General features: G+C 47.4%; 1 long non-coding RNA gene across 1 annotated transcript; it reads right to left on the bottom strand.

Annotated features, from left to right (window-relative positions):
- Positions 1 to 744: 744 nt before the first annotated feature.
- Positions 745 to 15249, bottom strand: LOC136793336 (uncharacterized). The gene is made up of 3 exons (XR_010838522.1): positions 15070 to 15249; positions 13355 to 13406; positions 745 to 836 (listed from the first exon to the last, which is right to left on the bottom strand). It is a non-coding gene; the product is annotated as an uncharacterized lncRNA (long non-coding RNA).
- Between the last annotated feature and the right edge of the window lie 6132 nt (positions 15250 to 21381).

Raw genomic sequence — 21381 nt, 5'->3', positions numbered from 1 at the left:
TGACACGCCGGCAGGGACGGGTCGGGTGGGGTTGATGGTCGGGAAGCTTGCCTAGGTTAATGCCTTGCTGGGTCGGGGGCGCGTCTCAGGCTGTGCGGGGATTCTAGCCCATCCGGCCCCCTGTGGGAAGGCTAGTTTCAATACTGGGAAATCAGGCCTGAAGGTCCCCTCGACCCGCCCTGTTTCGTGCTCTAGTTCCTCAGATGAGAAAGTGGGGAGTGGTTGATTGGTCATCCGTCGGTTTATTGAACATTCGTGATATGGCAGGCGTGGAAGAAAGCGCCAAGAATGCACATTCCTTGGCCTGGAGGCTGTGGGAGAAGGACATGGGGACAAACCACCCAGTTGGGTGACGACAAGGGGTAAACCTGGAGCGAGGTGGGCTTCGAGAGATTGGACCTCGGGGGGGCGGGCGTGTGGGGAGGGGTAAGAGTCGGTCAGAGAAGGATCCTTACACCCTTTGAGTTGGGTCCGTTCCCCCCGCCCCCCGCGACGCTGCCTGACCTTTGGTAGGTGCTTCTTTTTTTTTTTATTTTTTATTTTTTTATTTTTTTGCGGTATGCGGGCCTCTCACTGCTGTGGCCTCTCCCGTTGCGGAGCACAGGCTCCGGACGCGCAGGCCTAGCGGCCATGGCTCACGGGCTTAGTTGCTCCGCGGCATGTGGGATCTTCCCGGACCAGGGCACGAACCCGTGTCCCCTGCATCGGCAGGCGGATTCTCAACCACTGCGCCACCAGGGAAGCCCCCGGTAGGTGCTTCTTGAATGAACGAAGGAAGGAACGAATCCTCAAGGAGATCCCCAAGTGGAGGACAGAAAAGTCTGTGGTGTCCACCTCTTGGAAGGGAGGAGGAGAGAGAAAAGTTTAAAAGGGAAATTAGGACCGGATTGTGAAGGGTCTTTTATTATGCATTTTTTAAAAAAATAAATTTATTTATTTTATTTATTTATTATTTTTGGCTGCCTTAGGTCTTGGTTGCTGCACACGGGCTTTCTCTAGTTGTGGCGAGCAGGGGCTACTTTTCACTGTGGTGCGCGGGCTTCTCATTGTGGTGGCTTCTCTTGCTGTGGAGCACGGGTTCTAGGTGCACGGGCTTCAGTAGTTGTGACGCATGGGCTCAGTAGTTGTGGCCCGCGGGCTCTAGAGTGCAGGCTCAGTAGTTGTGGCGCACGGGCTTAGTTGCTCCATGGCATGTGGGACCTTCCCAGACCAGGGCGCAAACCCGTGTCCCCTGCATTGGCAGGCGGATTCTTAACCACTGCGCCACCAGGGAAGCCCGTGGAGGGTCTTTAAAATCATGACAGGGTGTGCAGACCTTGTCTTCCAAGAGCAGGAGATATCAGACATCTTTTAAGCTGGGGAGTGACACGATGTTCTTTTTATAATGGACTACAGGAGGGTGAGCCCCGAGGTAGGAATACTGGTTGGGTTTGGTCACTCCTGAGCTAAACCCTAGGCCTATGCTGTCCAGCATGGTAGCCAGTGGCCACAAGTACCCACTGAGCACTTCGAGTGTGGTTAGTCCACAATCACAAATACACACTGGATTTCAAAGACTTAGTATGAAAAAAATAATGTAATATATCTCAATAATTTGTACCAATTACATGATGAAATAATATTTTGACTATATCGGGCTAAGTAAAATCTATTATTAAAATTAACTTCACCTGCTTTTTATTTTTTTTGATGGGACTAGAATATATATGTACATATATATATACACACACACACAGAGATATATATATATATGGTTCACAGTATGTTTCTATCGGATAGTACTGCTCTAGAATGAGGTGCTATGAAAGCAATACTAAAGATCTCAAAACTGTCCTCCCAGAAAACTATGGAATCATCAGATGTTAGCTCTGGCCAGGTACTTTATAGGTCATCCAGGACAATAGTTATCTCCCTCTTATTAAAAAACAACCAACCAAAAAACAAAGGCCCAGAGAGGAACAAGGGTTTGCTTAAGATCACACAGCTGTGAAATGCCTGAGGCAGGACTAGGACCCAGTCTTGCCTCCCTTCCAGGCCAGCCCTGTTCTCAGCACACCAGAAGACAAAGTGGCCCGTCCCCCTCCCTTGGGTGGGACTGTTTTGAAAAGGTTTGTTTTGTTCCTTATCAGACCCGCATGTTTGGTTAGAGCGGGAGTTTCTAGGGAAGGGACCTGCTTAGAAAACTCCACACTCACAATGACCAGAGCAAGAGGGCTGCCGAGGGCTGCCGAGGGGAGTCTGAGGGCTGCAGGGGAGCCAAAGGGTGGGGGCGTGGATATGCAAAGAATACTAGCCTGGCCTGGTGCTGCCACCACATAACTCGTTAGTCCTGGACCAGAGTGAAGAGCTATTTCCTTCTCTGGGCCTTTTTTTTTCAGCATCTTTGTTTCAGCATTTGTCAGATGAGGTGGGGGGGGGGGGGGGAGGGTGTTTGAACATCTCTGAGGACCCTCAGCATTGACATTTTATGTCTTGGACAAACTGCTGAATTCTGTTTCCTGCCCAGACATTTCACTTACGGGGGTTTCTGCCTCTTTACGGAGCAGGGACTAATTCATAGGAAGCCTTGTAATCAAGTATTGGCTCCTACGGGCAGGGACCGTGGGTTTACTCTCACTCTTTTTTTTTTTTTTTTTTTTTTTTTTTGCTGTACGCGGGCCTCTCACTGTTGTGGCCTCTCCCTTTACGGAGCACAGGCTCCGGACCCGCAGGCTCAGCGGGCTCAGCGGCCATTGCTCACGGGCCCAGCCGCTCCGCGGCATGTGGGATCTTCCCGGACCGGGGCACGAACCCGTGTTCCCTGCATCGGCGGGCAGATTCTCAACCACTGCGCCACCAGGGAAGCCCCTACTCTCACTCTTGACAGAGGCCACTGGAATACTTTTGGGTGCTTCTACTAAGAGCCAAACTTACTTATTTCTGCCTTCCCTTCGAGCAAGGGAAGGTCAAAAGAAAGAAAACAGAGTGAGCCAAGGATCATTTAAGGAGGACATGGGGGGGTAGGACAGTTTCCATCCCATCTTGCTCTACTTGACCTGTAGACAGGGAGGGGCAAGGGTCCCATCTTCTCAGTTGAAGGAAGTGGAATTTCTCGGAGTAGCAAGCGGGCACACAGGCCCAGTCCTTGCAGTATGAAATGCTCTGTGAGGTTAACAAATGGTATCAGGGGAAATTAAGAACAGCCCTAAGTGGGCACCGGCCCTCCCTGGAGTCCATCTCAACAAGGCTGTGCTGAGCTGGACCAGGGTGGGGAAGCAGTGCTGGGAGAGGGTCCTGAGAGTGGCTGCCTGGGGAGGACGGAGCAGGAGACAAGAGGAGAAAGGCTTCCAGAAACAGGGAGGAATCACACTGCAGTGGAAGCCAGGGAGTGTAGGGGAGGCAGTGAGAGAGAAGTGAGCTGGTGTGTTTGTTTGTTTGAATCCATTCCTAATGTTATTGGATGCTGAAAATGCTCCTGGTTCACCACTGGGACTCCTTCCTATTAGCTAGCGTGTCCTGTTGCCAACCCCCCAGTGGTCTTTGGAGGCCACTGTGCTTTCTTGTACAATAAGGGATTCTGGGCTCCTCTTCTATACTTACCGCCCCAGATGTCGATGCAGCCTTTCTTCATGGAGCTGTGGTTTCCATTCCAGACCCGTTTGTAGCATCACTGCCTAGTGGACTCTGTGAGTGGCCCCGTGGCCCTTGTCCATCCTGGCTGGCCGTCTGTCTCCTCCTACTATCTCTCTCCGATTTCATTTTTGGGTGGCCCTGCTTGCAAACCCGAGCTGACGGCTGACTGACGCACACCTTCACTGCCGTGTCTCCGGGCCTCCCAGCATTTCTGCCCTTTTGTGTACTCGTGACTCTTAGCGCTGCTTTGCCTCTGATTAACTCAATGGCAAGGCTACTTCTTACGCTAAGAGCTCTTTCTTTTCAACGATCCTCTGTTATCCTCTAGTCAGTGGAGAATCTCCCTGTTTTCTTTTGTATACTTTTTTTGGGCCACACCATGTGGCATGCAGGATCTTAGTTCCCCGACCAGGGATGCAACTTGTGCCCCCTGCAGTGGAAGTGTGGAGTCTTAACCACTGGGTGGCCACAGAAGTCCTGCCTATTTTCTTTTTTTTTTTTTTTTTTTTTGCGGTACGCGGACCTCTCACTGTTGTGGCCTCTCCCGTTGCGGAGCACAGGCTCAGGAAGCGCAGGCGCAGCGGCCATGGCTCACGGGCCCAGCCACTCTGTGGCATGTGGGATCTTCCTGGACCGGGGCACGAACCCGTGTCCCCTGCATCGGCAGGCGGCGTTCCAACCACTGTGCCACCAGGGAAGCCCCTGCCTATTTTCTTTAATGTCTTTTTTTTTTTTTTTTGGTACCTTTGGACCTCCTTCACCCATTTCTCCTAATCCCCACCCCCTGCCTCTGACACCACCAACCTGGACTCTCTGTATCTATGAGCTTGTTTGTTTGTTTGTTTTTAAACAGCTCTTTTGTAAATGGTTGAATCTCCATCTGGGGCAGGAAGATTAGGAATCACTTGTCCTAGAAGAGGGCACAAGAGCCTCTAAAGAACACAGGGCCGTGGTGACAGGACACATGAGCTGATGTGAAGGATTCCCAATGATGAATTTAATGTTTTCGTGTAGTTTCAGGGCTTAGAGTTTGCAAAAGAAGTTTTAGTGGCTCAGAGCAGGGTCTACAATCTTTACCTGGACTTCAAGAACAGATTGTTGGGCTTAATTCCTTGGGAATCGTCATTTTCCCTCTGTGGAAACAATGCAAGGGTGCTGGAGGGGGTGGGTGTGTTGACCTCTAGGCAGGGCGGTTTGCCTGGGGGACCCTGGGTGTGTCCACCTGAGATGGGGCCTCACAGGCTTAGAAGGTATTGTGTGTGGGCCGGGAGAGCAGAACAGCTTGAGGGCCTTTGGTGGCGACTGAGGAAGGGTGGCACTGCAGTCACCAGGGGCCAGCGGGAGGCCAGCGGGAGGCCAGATCCTTGGCCTTAACCAGCCTTCAGGGACGCGTCCGTCAGGGTCACTTAAGTCAGGTACTTTGAGGAGAGTTTAGTAAAGGGATGATCTACAAAGTTGAGGGCAGGAGGTTGGAAAACCAAAAGGGAAATCGTGGTGCCTGGGGCCGGAATCGGGCCTGAAGGAGTGAGGAAGGTGTTTACTGGAATCCAGAGAGAGAGAGAGAGAGGTAGAGAGGGAGAGGCCACACAGGAGCTGTCACCTGCCATCCTGGCTGGGCACAGGGAAAGAGCTGGAAGGTAGAAACTCCCCCTCGCTGGCCTCCTGCCCTCGGCTCTGCTGCCAGGCTCCTTGATGGCCCAGTCCAGCCAGAAGACAGAGGACAAGCGAACCCGTTGATGCTGCCCCGTGGGCCAACCTCCTGCAGCACCAAGCAGGGGCAACAGAAGATTCCAGCACAGCAAGCAGAGGGGAAATTGGGAGGGGTGTGTGTGGAGCAGCCCAGAGCGAATCCAGGTCCTGAGCAAGCCCGTGAGTTTGTGTGTGTCTATGTGTGTTGAGCCTCACAATTGCACTCTTCTCGCTTTGGGGTGAGAGCGGTGACCTGTGTCCCCAGTCCCCTTGAAACAGGAGGGAAGGGGGCAGGGCACAACCTTTAAAAGAATAACATAGCTCGAGGACACGGCATAAACTGATCAGAACCAAATAGGCCCAAGCCTTGAGCCTCAGTATACGCTCACTGTAACACATCAGCAAGCTGAATGACTTACCCACAGGTGCCATGATAGTTCCAAGGCCGACCATGAAGGTCAAAAAGTGGCCGTGGCCCAATTTCTGGAAATCCCCTCCCTTTCCCCCAAATAGCTGGAACACCCCTCCCACTCATTGGCCTATGAAATTACCCACCCCTATAAAAGCGGACCACCCCGTACCCTTGGGGGGGCTCTCGCCTTCTGCGATGGCCCACGCTCTGTCTGTGGAGTGTGTTTCTCTCTAAACAAATCCACTCCTTACCTATCACTTTGTCTCTCACTGAATTCTTTCTGCGATGAGACATCAAGAACCCGAGCTTCATTCAGTCCTGAGACCAGGTGTGTGATCTCAGTTGAAAGAACATGGGCTCAAGTCCCAATCTGAGTTGCACGGTTTCACCCTTATGCTCAAGATCCTCAGTCCCCAAATGTTCTCCCCCACCCCCAAATATCTCCTCCACTCACAGGTTGATGCCTGAAATCCCCTGTTTTTCAAAAGCTTTCTGTCCTGAGCTAAAGGTTCCCTCTAACTGTAAAGTGACCTTCACATTCATGACACCACGAGCAAGGAGGAAAGGAAACGGACACTTCCTGCGTTCTTGCTCTATGCCTGACCTGCGTGTGAGAGGTCTGACATTGACAAGACGGGTAAATGGCCCCAGGACCTTGTAGGACAAGTATAACAAGTATTCCTCATTCACACATGAGGCTTGGGGGACTACGGGGGTAGCCTGCCCATGCCACAGCCCACACTTAGATATTTTTATAACCTGCTTGGTCCAAAGCCCATACATTTCGTCACCACCCCTGTGATTCCCAAACCTCAGAGTGCTTCAAATGAGCTGAGGAACTTGTGAAATAGGTGGGATCTTTATCTGGGAGCTGGTCTTGATGTGAGGAGAGGGGGAAGCCATCCCAAAGCACAGGAAAGGATACAGTGGAGGCCAGGGTGGTGTCCAACACCACAGACTGGGTGGCGTAAACAACAGACATTGATTTCTCAGTTCCGGAGGCGAGCCCACCCTCGTGACCCCATCTAAACCTAACTCTAACCTCCCCAAAGCTCCCATCCCTAAATACCATCCTAGGACCTCCCTGGTGGTCCAGTAGTTAAGATTCTGCACTCCACCACAGGGGGCGCAGGTTTGATCCCTGTTTGGACAACTAAGATGCCGCAGTGTGGCCCCCCCCAAAAGAAACACCAAAAAAAACCTCCCAACCATCCCACTGCAGGGGTAACCATCATACACGCGTGAATCTGAGGCTAGACACAAACATTCAGTCCATAGCAGAAGGAACCTTGAAGATTTTTGCCAAGGGTGGGTCCACCCCGCCCTTCTGAGCACTGACCGTGCCTTCCTTCAGCTCCCCAGGAATGGCTGCAATGTAACTCCCTCTCTTTCCCCTCCCTTGACTCCAACTGAACCCCACCTCTCAGTCTCCAGCCTCACTGGATCCCACAGAAAGCAGTGCCTTCAGTAGCGACATCTTTGAACTCAAAGATGATGGCACAGTGTTAATTCCACGGGTTTTGTAAAGAAAACATCCTGGGTTCACAATCCACTTATGATCTAGGTAACCTTTGCTAATCACCCTGAAATGCAATTTTCTCATCTGTAAAATGGAGGTAACACTATCTACCTGGGTTAAAACGTGTAGCACAACCTTTGGGGCCTGGTGGGCTTCCAGTGAGCGTAAAGAGCTGTCTAGAAGCCGGCCTCCTGATTTCCCGGCCTGGGCTTCTGCCTGTGACTCTCCATTTCCTTTATTTGAGGCACAAAATGTGACATTTATTAAGCGTCCCGGGGCTAGGGCCTTGCACTGCCCATAGATGAATGGCCATCCTGACCTCGGGGTCAGTGGGTTGGCTTGTACACACGAGAAAACGGTCAGACGAATAAAAAGGAAGGAAGACATGCAGGGTGATGGGAGGAGGTGGCGGGGTTTACTCTTCTGAAGCCACCCGAGAGCGTGGGAAGCGCTAGGGGAACCCCAAGAGTCTCCCTGTCTTTGTTGCCCAGCCTCTTGGCTGCTGGGCTGGCGCGCCCTCTAGTGGTCCTCCCGCTGCAAACATTTCTTTTTAATTAGATCAGCTCCTTTGACAGTCTGTCTGTCCTTGAGGTCACTCAGCAAATTTTTCCTGAGAGACTTCTTTGCCGGGGAATATTCTAGGCATTAGGGATAAACCAGTAAACAAAACAAAACAAACGCCTGCAGTGTTCTTTCTCTAAACTAACTCTATGGCCGGTTAGTAACTTCCATCTGGATCCCTGAAGCCTGTTATTTGCTCCTTCTTTTGTATTGCCAAAGGTGAATTTTTAAAAACTAGTATGCGTAGACCACCAAATAAAATGAAACCAGAGCATCGTGTAATATTGGTGCAAATTTGAGGAATGAGGTTTTTAGCTCAATTTTAAGTGAGTTGTCATACCTTAGTGCTTTTTCCTTTGTTAATAGATTATGATTCTGCTTTTCCCCTGCTTTTTTTTTTTAAGATGTTGGGGGGTAGGAGTTTTATTTTATTATTAATTAATTTATTTATTTTTGCTGTGTTGGGTCTTCGTTTCTGTGTGAGGGCTTTCTCCAGTTGTGGCAAGCGGGGGCCATTCTTCATCGCGGTGCGCGGGCCTCTCACTATCGCGGCCTCTCTTGTTGCGGAGCACAGGCTCCAGACGCGCAGGCTCAGTAGTTACGGCTCACGGGCCCAGATGCTCCGCGGCATGTGGGATCCTCCCAGACCAGGGCTCGAACCCGTGTCCCCTGCATCGGCAGGCAGATTCTCAACCACTGCGCCACCAGGGAAGCCCCCCCCTGCTTTTTAATGTTTGTTCATGAGTGTATTTACAAAGGGAGTTTCCTCTAGATCTGCACTATCCACATATGACGATTTAAATTAAATTAATTACAATTTAATAAGATTAAAAATGTAGTTTCTTACTTGCACTACTCACATTTCCAGTGTTTACTACGCACAGGTGACTGGTGGCTATCTTGTCGGAAAGCACAGATATATAATATATAATATTCCCATTGTGGAAGGTCCCACTGGACAACACAGTTGCAGTGGTGGGGAGTCGGCTGGAGGAATGTCGAGTTATGTTAATGTGAAGGTGTAACCCCTCCACTCCTTCCTTCTGCCTTCTTACCTACAGTTTGGACAGTGGCCTCTGGCTGCAGGGAGCCAGAGCGGTGTGAGCTGCGAGACTTAACTTCCTACTGTTTGCTGAGCCAGTTAGGAGATGTGCCCACCTTCTCTGTTCCTCCTTTTTAAAAAAAAAATTTATTTATTTATTAAAAAAATTTTTTTTTTTTTTTGTCTGCGCTGCACGACTTGCAGGATCTTAGTTCCCCAGCCAAGGATCGAACCCCTGCCACTGCAGCGAAAGGGCTGAGTCCCAACCACTGGACTGCCAGGGAATTTCCTCTGTTCCTCTCTGGTCCAAGTGCACATCACACCAACAAAGGGAGCCGGTTCCCGGGCTGATCAGCCCTGTGGTTGCTTCTTTGTTGGGAAACTTCAGTTGCCAAAGCTTTGTCTCTCTGCCCACTTGGTCTTGGGTTGCCAGCTCTGCTCTCGACCTCTGCTCTTTCTGGTTCTAATTATGGGCTAGAAGAGACTTGGGGAGCCCTCTCATCAGGCGCTCATACACGGGGAAGACTTTGATCTCCTCCTACAAGAGAGCAGGTGGGCAATGAATGCCAGGGTGTCTGAAAGTTGAAGGTCTCCACTTCTTGAGCCACTCCCATTAACTTAGGAGCAGAGATTGCGGAACTGAGCATCGTGGTCCACGGGCTCTTCCCATTTCTTCTGCTAAAGTGCTCTGTGGCTTTGGGCAAGTTATTCTCTCCGCCCAAGCCTCAGTGTCTTCATATGTAGTGAGCGATGTGGGACTTGATGATTGCCAAGGTCTTCTGCAATTCTAGAGTTTGTAACTTGGCCAACGCCTTTGTGACCCCAGTGCACAAAGAAGTTATGATCAAGATAAAGCAGATTCCCTTCCCCAAAAGTAATCTCCTGGCTCAGATGTTTCACTCCGGTGTCAAACACTTAAAGAAGAATAAGCAGCAATTTTACACAAACTCTTCCAGAAAATAGAGGAGGGAACACTTCCCAACTTATTTTTAGGCCAGTATTATCTTGATATCAAAACCAGATAAAGACGGTACTAAAAAAAGCTATAAACCAATATCTCTCATGAGATATAGCAAATTGAATCCATTGTTCTAAAACAGTTATAAATATCAGAAGAATTATATACTATGACCAAGTAGGATTTATTCCACATATATAGTCTGATTCAATATTCAAAATTCCACAATATCAAGTGGTCAATAAAGTTTAGATTAAAAATAATGTCCAGGGACTTCCCTGGTGGTCCAGTGGCTAAGACTCCACACTCCCAATGCAGGGGGCCTGGGTTTGATCCCTGGTCAGGGAACTAGATGCCACATTCCGTAGCTAGGAGTTCGCATGCCTGCCACAACTAAAAACAGATCCCACGTGCCGCAAGTAAAAAGAAAAAAAAAAAAAAAAATCCTGCATGCCACAACTAAAAGACCCGCATGCTGCAACGGAGATCCTGCAAGTGGCAACGGAGATCCTGCAAGTGGCAACGAAGATCCCGCATGGAACTAAGACCCAGCGCAGCCAAATAAATAAATAAATATTTTTTAAAATGTCCATCATAGCAACAGGTTAATTAGAAAAATCATAATCTTATCAACTAGTACAGAAAAAGCATCTGACAAATCCAACACCTATTTATGATTAAAAATTCTCAGCAAGTTAGGAAGAGAGGGGAACTACCTCAGTTTGCTTTTTTCTTTTTTTTTGCGGTACGCGGGCCTCTCACTGTTATGGCCTCTCCCATTGCGGAGCACAGGCTCTGGACGCACAGGCTCTGGACGCACAGGCTCAGCAGCCATGGCTCACAGGCCCAGCTGCTCCGCGGCATGTGGGATCTTCCCAGACCGGGGCACGAACCCGTAATCCCCTGCATCGGCAGGCGGACTCTCAACCACTGCGCCACCAGGGAAGTCCATAAGGTGTGTTTTTAATCTTTATGAATTGATGTTAAAAATGTTATCATCATCCTTATTTATGTTAAAAATGTCCCATCTTTGACCTGTCAGACCAATTCAAATTAGTTTCCAAGATCTTTGATAGAACCCTAGCAGTTTTTGAGAGCTCCTTTAAAACTTAATCTTAAATCTTCTTTAAGATGTTTGAGAGCTTCTGGCATGACAAGACATTCCAGGAAAATTTGAACATTTTCTGCCCCAGACCCAGAATCAGTCTTTTGTCAAAGGAGCCCTAATCATTTTTAGCAGATAAAAGTATTTATACACCACAATCTGAGCTCTTAAGGTTCTCATTGATATTGATTAGTCATTTCCAAGTGTTTTCAGTAAACTAAAATATACTGAGTGAAAAATTTAATTCAAAATGCATCATAGGCCTACATGTATAACCTAAAACCATAAAACTTCTAGAAGGAAGCAAAGGAGAATATCTCTGTGACCCTGGGTTAGGCAAAGTTTTCTTAGATACAGCATCACAGCATGATCCATAAAGGAAAGAATAGATGAATTCCAATTCATCAAAATTAAACATTTCTGTTATTTAAAGTCATTGTTAAGAGAACTGAAAATCAAGCCACAAACTGGGAAAAATATTTGCAAATCATAGAGCTGGTAGAGGACTGGTAACTAGAATATATAAATAGCTCTAAAAAAGTAACAAGAAAACAAACAATACAATTTTTTAAATGTGCAAAATGTTTGAACAGATACTTCACACACACCCCCAAAGCTATATGAATGTCAAATAAAGCATATGAAAAGATGTTCAACATCAGTAGTCAAAAAGGAAATACAGGGCTTCCCTGGTGGCGCAGTGGTTGAGAATCCGCCTGCCGATGCAGGGGATACGGGTTCGTGCCCTGGTCCGGGAAGATCCCACATGCCGCGGAGCAACTAAGCCCGTGAGCCATGGCCGCTAGGCCTGCGCGTCCGGAGCCTGTGCTCCGCAACGGGAGAGGCCACAACAGTGAGAGGCCCGCATACCGCAAAAAAAAAAAAAAAAAAAAAAAAAAAGGAAATACAAATTAGAAGACTGACCATACTAAAGTGCTGGTGAGAAAATAGAGGAACTGAAACTCTCATACACTGCTGCTGGGAACATATAATTATCATGTCATCTAGCTATTCCATTACTAGTTATTTACCCAAGAGTAAAGGAAATATATGTCCATACAGAATCTTATACATGAATGTTCATAGTAGTTTTACTTGTAATAGCCAGATGTTCATAAAGAGGTGAATGGATTTGAATGGGTTAACAAATTGTGATATATTTATACCGTGGAGTACTACTCATCAATAAAAATGAAAGAACTACTGATATACAGGGACTTCCCCGGAAGTCCAGTGGTTAAGACTCCGTGCTTCCACTGCAGGAGACGCGGGTTCCATCCCTGGTGGGGGAACTAAAATCCCACATGCAGCTCAGTGCGGCCAAAAAATTATAAAAAAAGAACTACCGGGCTTCCCTGGTGGCGTAGTGGTTGAGAGCCCGCCTGCCGATGCAGGGGACGCGGGTTCGTGCCCCGGTCCGGGAGGATCCCACATGCCGCGGAGCGGCTGGGCCCGTGAGCCATGGCCGCTGAGCCTGCGCGTCCGGAGCCTGTGCTCCGCAATGGGAGAGGCCACAGCAGTGAGAGGCCCGCGTACCACAAAAAAAAAAAAAAAAAAGAACTACCGATATACACAACATGAGTGAATCTCAAAATAATTATTCTGAGTAAAAGAAGCTAGACAAAACAGTACATACTCTATGACTCCATTTGTATAATATACTAGAAAATGCAAACTAATCTTTAGTGACAAAAAGATCAGTGGTTTCCTGAGAGGGAGGGATTACCAAGGGTCACAAGGAAACTTTTGCAGGTGGTAGATACGATCACCATCTTGATTGTGGCGATGATTTCACAGGTGAATACAGACGTCAAAGCTTCTCAAATGGCACATGTTAAATATGTGCAGTTTATTGTTATGTCAATTATACCTCAATTTTTTAAAAAGATATGAATGGAGTGATAAAGAATGAAAAAGTCATGGGGGCTAATGAATTAGAGGTCTTGAAATCAGAGAAGTATAGAAGGTGATGGTCTGCAGGCAGGAAGTATGAAGTCGGTATCTCAGTCACAGTACATTTTCTGGTAATGCGATGACTTGGGTGTGACCATGTGAGTGGGTGGCCAGAGGAAATGAGAATATTGCTGTAAACGAGGACTATTCACTCACTTCTTAAGCAGAAGTCTTGCTTTATGTTCTGAAAAAGGGAGGTTTTCCTTGCCACCCTGCCTAAATAGATTACTCTGTGATCCCTCAATTCCATTTGTCAGAGTTTATTCTAAGGGAATGATAAGTGCCCAAGAATGTGTGTACAAATATGTTTATTATCAAAGTTTTGTATGATCAAAAATTGATATCTAAGTGTTAAACAAGAGGATTGGTTAAATAAATTATATCTATTCTTCTGAATACTATGCACTCATTAAGAATGAGAAGATAAATGTCAGTTTAGTGACCTGTAAAGTGAGGCAGAAGCATAAGGTGGGGTTAAGTACGTGGACCCTGCCACTTCTTACCTGTGTGGCCTTTGGCAAGTCACTTAACGTTCCCGGGATTGAGCTTCCCCATCTGTAAAATGGGATATCAATCAAGTGTTACCTCATTGAGCTATTATGAGGATTAAATGAGTTAACCTATGTAAAACACTTTAGAATAGGGCTCGGTGCATAGTAAGCACCATATTAAGAGTTAGCTATTATTATAATACTTATGATGCCTTAAGTGAAAATTAGGTTACGAAACAGTACGTACCATAGGACTTCATTTTGCTAAGCAAATTACATTAAAAATTAATATATATTTATATTCAGAAAAGTCTGGAAGGATATGCTTCTAAGACATCTCTGAGTGATGGGATTACAAATAACATTCATTTTTTATTTGTATATTTTAACTTTTCATTACGTTCATATAAAAAACTACTTTTATTTAAAGAATAGGTATTACGTGGTTCTCAGTGATCGGATTTGTATAGCTTTTGGAGAAATAAACTTTAAAAGAAAATATTAAAATAAATCATTGCTATCTTTTATTTTAAAAGTTTTATTAATGAAGATTACATAGCAGCATTATCTAATGAAAATTTGTGAACATTTTAAGAGTCCAACAGCAAGGGAATCATATCAATTTAGTGGAATATTATGCTCCATTAAAATGATTGTTACTAATACCAATACCAAGTAGTATACTTATGCAACCAGGGAAATACTTATATAATAAGTGATAAAAGAATGCAAAATTCTATGCATGTAAGCCAGGGATAATATGAAAGACTGAAAATAGTGATTTTTTTTTAGGAATGGTAGGAGGTGGGCAATTTTTCCGTTTGGATTTCTTCATACTGGGTTGACAATAACACGGGAAGGAATACTTTTTCATTTTTTGTTCCTAGGAGCCTGTCTTCCTTTGCCTAAGACCCTGGAGACATGGGGGCTTCGATTGAGTACATTGTCAGTAAACGCATCTGGCTCTTCCGAGGAGTCCAGACTGTAACAATGACCATTACTATCATAGCTAATGGTTGTGGAATGCTACCTGGAACTGTACTATTCTAAGCACTTTATGACTATCTTGTCATTTAATCCTCATAACAATTCAAACAGGTAGGTTATTTTTATTTTATTTTATTTTTTATTATCATCATCACCTTCGTTTACAGTCTCGGGGAGCATCAGTAACCTGCCCAGCCCAGGGCACACAACTGAAAAGGGCTGCAGGGGTCCATGTACTCGGTGCCTTGACCCCTGCTACAGGTGCTGCCTTCCCCCATGCCGGCTGCTCCCATCACCCCTTCATTGTCGTCCCCCAAGGGCTCTGGCCCCCAACCCCGAGGAGGTAATAAGCACCCAGAGCGGGGCCCGGAGGGAGGCTGCTGGGGCCCAGAGGAGCCTCCAGGGTCCGCGCGCCCGGAGCCGACTGTAACCGCCCGCGCCTTGAGGAGAATCAAGAGCTGCAGAACTGCGTCCCCTCCGAGCAGATAGTCCTCCGCGCAGAGGGGAAAGCTTGCTCACCGTGGGGCTGGTGAGGACATGGAGACGAAGGAACGGGTAGGAGGGAGGGACTGGTTCGCCTCCCGGACGGAGCGGACCTAGGAGAGCCGGGCGGTACCCGGGGCCGAGCAACCGACCGCTTCCCGGGGCCGAGCAACCGAGCGCGGGCGGCGGGGTCACCTGGCCACGCACCGGCCAGCGGGTAGAGGGGAACCCAGAGGTGGGAGAAAGGCGTTCTTTACCTAGGAGTCGGCCTGAGTCCCTGGTCTGAGGCTGGGGCTCCGGTCCGTGGACAAGGCCTGGAGGGCTGACGCGCTGTGGGATGCGGGGTAGGGGCCTCGGTGGAGGTTGGACTCGGAACTGCTCTTGAGCGCCCCCAGCAGGCCTTCGCCTTTGCTCGCGATTCCACTCCTGCCCGGGCTCTTAGGGTCTTCCCCGGGAAGCCAAATTTTTGTGCTCGCCTACTCCTCTCCCGTGGACTTGTAACAGGGACCCTCACTCCACACCGTGATTTGGGAGTTAAACGCCATTCTCTCGCTTGCTCACCACACTCCAGCCACACCGGTCTTCTTCCAGTTCCTCCAATATAAACAGGTCTTCCAGTCTCGGGGCCTTTGCACAGTCTCTCCTGCCCAGTAACGCCCTCTCTGCTTTTTGCAAGGTCAGTTCTTTCTCATCGTGTGGGTCGCAGATCTCAGCTTAAATGTCGCCCACCCCTCCCGGCCAAAGACTTGTATGTAACCATCCTACAAAATAAAGTCTCCCTTCCCCCACAAATATATTTTATTTCCTTTCCTTCTTGTTTCCTTTATGCTTCTTGCCGCACTTTGTATTTATTTTGCTTTATTCTCTGACTTTGCCAGTTTAATGTAAAATAGCGCAAGGAACATATTTGTCTTGTCAAGTGGGCACATAAAAATATCACAAATATTTCTGGTAGCATTTTAAAAAAATTAATTTATTTATTTTTGGCTGCATTGGGTCTTTGTTGCTGCAGGTTTCCTCTAGTTGAGGTGGGCGGGGGCTACTCTTCGTGCCCATGCGTGGGCTTCTCATTGCAGTGGCTTCTCTTGTCGCCAAGCACCATCTGTAGGTGCACGGGCTTCAGTAGTTGTGGCATATGGGCTTAGTAGTTGTGGTGCACGGGCTTAGTTGCTCCGTGGCATGTGGGATCTTCCCAGACCAGGGATCGAACCGTGTCCCCTGCATTGGCAGGCGGATTCTTAACCACTGCGCCACCAGGGAAGTCCCTGTGAAAGCATTTTTATTAACTAATCACCTTCTTGCTCCATAGAACATTAGAACCAGAATACGCCCCCTGGACAGGGCGGTTCTGCAGAAATCTGTGCTACTTGCAACAGCCCCAATCTGTCAAGGTAGAGGGTTGGCATCTAAGCGTGATCTTCGTTCCCTGAATCCTCCCTTAGAGCCAAAGAGAGGTACCTCTGCCGGGCAGGATTCCAGGCCCTCACACAGGGTTTTATGGTATCAATGAAAAAAATGCGAATGGCAATCAAGAAGAACTTGAGCCATGAGACAGAGAAGAGAAGGTTAGAACTGGGGGGAGAATAGTGTTGAAAATGGTACTGGGGTCAAGAAGAAAAGAGCTCTGGAGTTTGGTTGCACGAGAATGCTAATGTCCTTAGCGCTACTGGACCATACAACTTAAACCATGTAAACTTTATATGGTAGAGCACAGGGAACTCTTCTCAATACTCTGTAATGACCTATAGGGGAAAATAAAAACAAGTGGATAAATGTATATGTATAACTGATTCACTTTCCTGTACAGCAGAAGCTAACACAACATTGTTAATCCACTATACTCCAATAAAAAAATTTTTGAAACATGTCAATTTTATACTGTGTGTGTTTTACCACGACTGAAAAAAAAAAGTTGCTGGGCAACAACACATCATCCATGAGAACTTTTAGGGGGTCTACCCTCTCAGACCCTGAGCCGCTAACCTCCCCTTCCTACCAGGAAGTGCAGAAGCTCAATGACAGAATTGGGTTTAGGACCTGTCTTATCAATGGTATGTTGGTATCCGAGGGATTGTCGATGTGGCGCTTGGGATGGAATTAGCACAGAGCTATGGGAAATTGGTGGGGTTTGGTGGAGGGGAGGTTGGAGTGGGGTAGGCAGGGAGGAGAGGGTGTAAAGCTGGCCTGTGGGATGTCCTTCTCTGCCTCTGCTTTTTCCCGAGGGTCTCAGGGGCGCGGTGGGGAGGGAAACTCATTCTACTCTATTAACCGCGCTGCGGGGCTCACCCACGTCGGCTCTCTCCTGTTTCCTGACGTCTGAGACACTAGGTGGTGCTGTTTAGCAAACTTGAGAGCAGGAAAGAAGAACCCTGAATTTTAAACTTGAGAAGTTGGGCAGCTCTGGCCTGGTAACTCTCTCCTTCCATCTGCCAGCACAGAGGGTGGGGGATGGGGGAGACGGGAATCTTCTTCCTCTTTGACCTCTAAAGGACTCCTCAGCTGGCCCCAGGGCGGAGGAGGCCTGCGATCTGCTCTCAGGTGTACTTCCCACGTGTGTTGGCATCCCAGATGTCTTTGGAATGCGGTTCAGGTGAAGTCCTGGGTGGTGGCCACCTGCAGCTTGTCTGGGAGGGGCAAGGAAATTCAGAGGTGTTCTCACACCCCCCACCACCAGCCAGGCTGACTCACCCTCTACCCAGTTTAGGGGTGACCTCGATGGTCCTGCCCGCTCCCCCTGGTCCTAGGAGCCCCCCTTTTCGTAGGAAGTTCAAACTGCTCTGGGGATTCTGCAACGCTGCAGTAAAACAGAGCAAACGCTTGAAAGCCATGTCCTTACATGTATTTTTAAATGTCGGGCTTTGGTCCAGTGAGTGCAGGTTCCAGAAAGCATGCATAAGGACTGGTCGGTGAACTGCAGTGCTTTCCACGTGGGTTAGGGCATCGGATTAGGTAAGAGGTCTCCTTCTGTCCTGGGAATCCGGATTTGATTGTTTCACTGGGCTTTGTCCCCAACAATGACAGGATTCTGGGGAATGAAAACAACACTGGTTTGATAGCTTCAGCAAGTTTTAAAAAGCCCAACGGGACAGAGCCCAGTGTGCCTTTGGGGCTGTGCATGGGCTGCCGCTTACTCTTAGCACACTTTCATGCCCTCACCCTTGTTTTTCCTCTGCCTCGCCTTTCCCCTGCTATTTTTTTTTTTTCCCCCGGTACGCGGGCCTCTCACTGTTGGGGCCTCTCCCGTTGCGGAGCACAGGCTCCGGACATGCAGGCTCAGTGGCCATGGCTCACAGGCCCAGCCGCTCCACGGCATGTGGGATCTTCCCGGCCCGGGGCACGGACCCGAGTCCCCTGCATCGGCAGACGGACTCCCAACCACTCCGCCACCAGGGAAGCCCTCCCCTGCTATTCTAATTTATGCTCTTTAACTCCATTATGTGGTTTTGTAAGCAGCCTTAAATCCTTTTGAAACAGGGCAGGGTACAAATAAATAGAAAAACACGGCTCTAAAAGGTTAAATGTTCTGATATTGGCTGAACCTTGTGCTAATATAAGAAAATGAATGACTCCAGGGCTTCCCTGGTGGTGCAGTGGTTAAGAATCCACCTGCCAATGCAAGGGACACGGGTTCGAGCCCTGGTCCGGGAAGATCCCACATGCCTCAGAGCAACTAAACCCGTGTGCCACAACTACTGAGACTGCGCTCTAGAGCCCACGAGCCACAACTGCTGAGACTGTGTGCCACAACTACTGAAGCCCGTGTGCCTACAGCCCGTGCTCCACAACAAGAGAAACCACTGCAATGAGAAGCCCGCGCACCACAACGAAGAGCAGCCCCCACTCGCCACAACCAGAGAAAGCCTGCGTGCAGCAACGAAGACCCAATGCAGCCAAAAATAAACACATAAATAAACAAAAAAAGATTCTTTAAAAAAAGAAAATGACTCGATCCCTTAATCACCATAACATCCAGAATCTTCTATGACTGGCAGAGAGAGGATCTCCTTATGAAAAAAGGCAATAGAAATACACAGCCTTGACTTTGACCCCTGGCGTTCCTGAGGCCTCCCCCTGGCATCTTTCTAGGGCTGCTGCTGTTACCGTCAAGTGTTAGGGTAGGGTGGAGCCTGGGGATGTTACATCCTGTTAACCATTTTGCTGCTGTGGACTCATGACCTTTCCCTTAGAGCTCCCTGCAGAGCTTCTAAAGCTCTAAACCCAGAAGGTCGGAACGTTTGAAATGACTTCCGAAAAGACTATGGGATAAGCAAAATGGAAGCAGAAAATTACAGGAAACTAGGTCATCCAAGTGATGGCTACGAATTTTTATTTCATTTTCCATTAGCGGGGTCCCTCTTCCTTATTCTCTAGTCCGCCTCAAGACAGTGCTACCATCTTAGGATATTTGCGCACACCTCTTCCGAGTCTAAAGCTAAGAGAGCAAGGTCTAGACAGAAAGGGGGAATTTCCTTGTCCCCAACCCTCTCCTGGTTCTATTTTCTATCTGAGCATCTGCTTCCCTTGACACTTGGAATGACCCCGTTTCAGGGCTGTTCCTGTCCAAGCGGTACACTGCACGACGGCCTCAACTTTCATACAAAAGCCGATCAGGGCAGCAGTTGTTTTCTTATACTAGTGACATACCTAAGCAATTCTCAGACTGCAGGGGCTACCATCTCCTTCCTCAACAAGTGGTCCTTACCTTCCCAGGATTACTTTCAAACCGGCCGATGTTTCATAACCTCCAGCACCAACCCTGGCTTTCAGTTTTAACCCACACTTTTCCCTCCAGTCTTAAAAGATGAATGTAGCCACACCAAATACTTAGATGTAGTTCCCTGCCTTCTCTGAGGTGTTTCGCCCAAAGGCCTGTGGTCAGGGGCACCTCAGTGTTGAAAAGTCATTTTTACCATCCAACTGGATTTCAAAGAATTTTAGAGACGTAAGATCATGGAGATAATTTAACACCATCCTTGCAGAGTACTGAGGCTGGAAGTGATTAGATGACTTGCTGAAGGTCCCAGAGCTGAAGTGTCCACCCTAAGATTGATGCCTGTTGATTCTCAGACCACACCTTTTCTCACCTCACCACCCATATTGACCTCTTTCACGTCTAAATAGAACTGTAACTGTACCTGGAATTTTCTTTACAGAAGTAGATTATATATATATACAGACAGACACATAATACATATATACACATGCAAGATAATAGAATTAGGAATTAAAGTAAAGAGGAATGATTCTTTGTGTTATGTATACAATTTTAGCTGTTGGTCATGGGTGTCTTAAGCTATGTGTGGAAGCAAATCTGACCGCTAGTAGATGGAATGAATAAATGTGTCTTAAGGGAGAAGAAATGTAAGTCCATCCATCCATTGAATGCAGAATTAGGGGAAACAGTGAAATTTAGATGAAGTCCTACCCTTTATTTATCTTTTTTTTTTTTTTTTCCAGCTGCACCGTGCAGCTTGTGGAATCTTACTTTCCCAACCAGGGATTGATCCCGGGCCACGGCAGTGAAAGCACCAAATCCTAACCAGATGCTATGGAATTTCTGGTCCTACCCTTTAGAAGTTCATGAAGGGTAGACATGGCTAAATAATGCTAATATAAAGCAGACTTTGATCAACATTGTTACAATTTAAAAAGGAGTTCAGGATCACTATGTGTGAAAAAAAATAGTAACACAAATAAGGAAAGTTATCAGTAGATACAAGCAAATTACACGTATACAGGTATATAGTGGGTATGTATATACATGTGTATAGATATGTAGCAGCTGCCCATTCACATGCATACCATTTTTTCCACTGTATTCCAAGTATCCAGTAGACAAGGATGATGTTATTTGGGGTGAATTCTTGTACTACTTCCAGCTTTTTTCCCAGCAATATATATATATTTAAAGTATACACTACAAACAAATGGAGTTTATTCCAGTGGTGTAAGGCTTGTTCAATATTTGAAAATTCATGAAGATAATCCATCATATTAACAGGGTAAAAATAATCACATTGTATTCATTATATCAATTGGTGTATATTTCGGGTAGAATTTCAAGGAAGTATAGAGCGTTCATGACAGTGTTTACAGGTAGCAAAGTGTTCTCAGATTTATAAAGGGCCTCGGGAGGGAGAATTAAATATATGGTGCCGTCATGAAAATGCAGCCTCAGGGTAAAGATGAAGCCAACTTTCATCCTTTCTGTGAAAGAGCAGGGCTTTGAATAATTTTAAAGTCATTTTTTTCCACAGTAGCCTCATAGGGAACCCTTGGCTTGATTCTACATCTGATGAAGGAAATACATTCCCAGTCCAGACCTGTCCTCTGAGCTCCAGACCCATATATCCACCAGTCTGTTTGCCATCCTCTTGGGTGTCTCAAATGTACCGAGAGCTCAACACGTCCAAAATGAAACCCAGTCCTTCCTCCAGTGTTCCCTAGCTCAGTTAACGGCATCATTGTCCACACAGTTATGCAAGCCAGGAACCTAGAGCCAGATTATAATCTCCCTGAGGGCAGGCACCTGGCCTGTCTTGTTTTCTGCTGTATCTTCAAGCCCTAGA

Source organism: Kogia breviceps, chromosome 20, assembly GCF_026419965.1.
Source record: "Kogia breviceps isolate mKogBre1 chromosome 20, mKogBre1 haplotype 1, whole genome shotgun sequence".
Classification (NCBI taxonomy): Eukaryota; Metazoa; Chordata; class Mammalia; order Artiodactyla; family Physeteridae; genus Kogia; species Kogia breviceps.
Note: the sequence above shows the minus strand (reverse complement) of the source record. Positions and strands in the feature narration are given on the sequence as shown.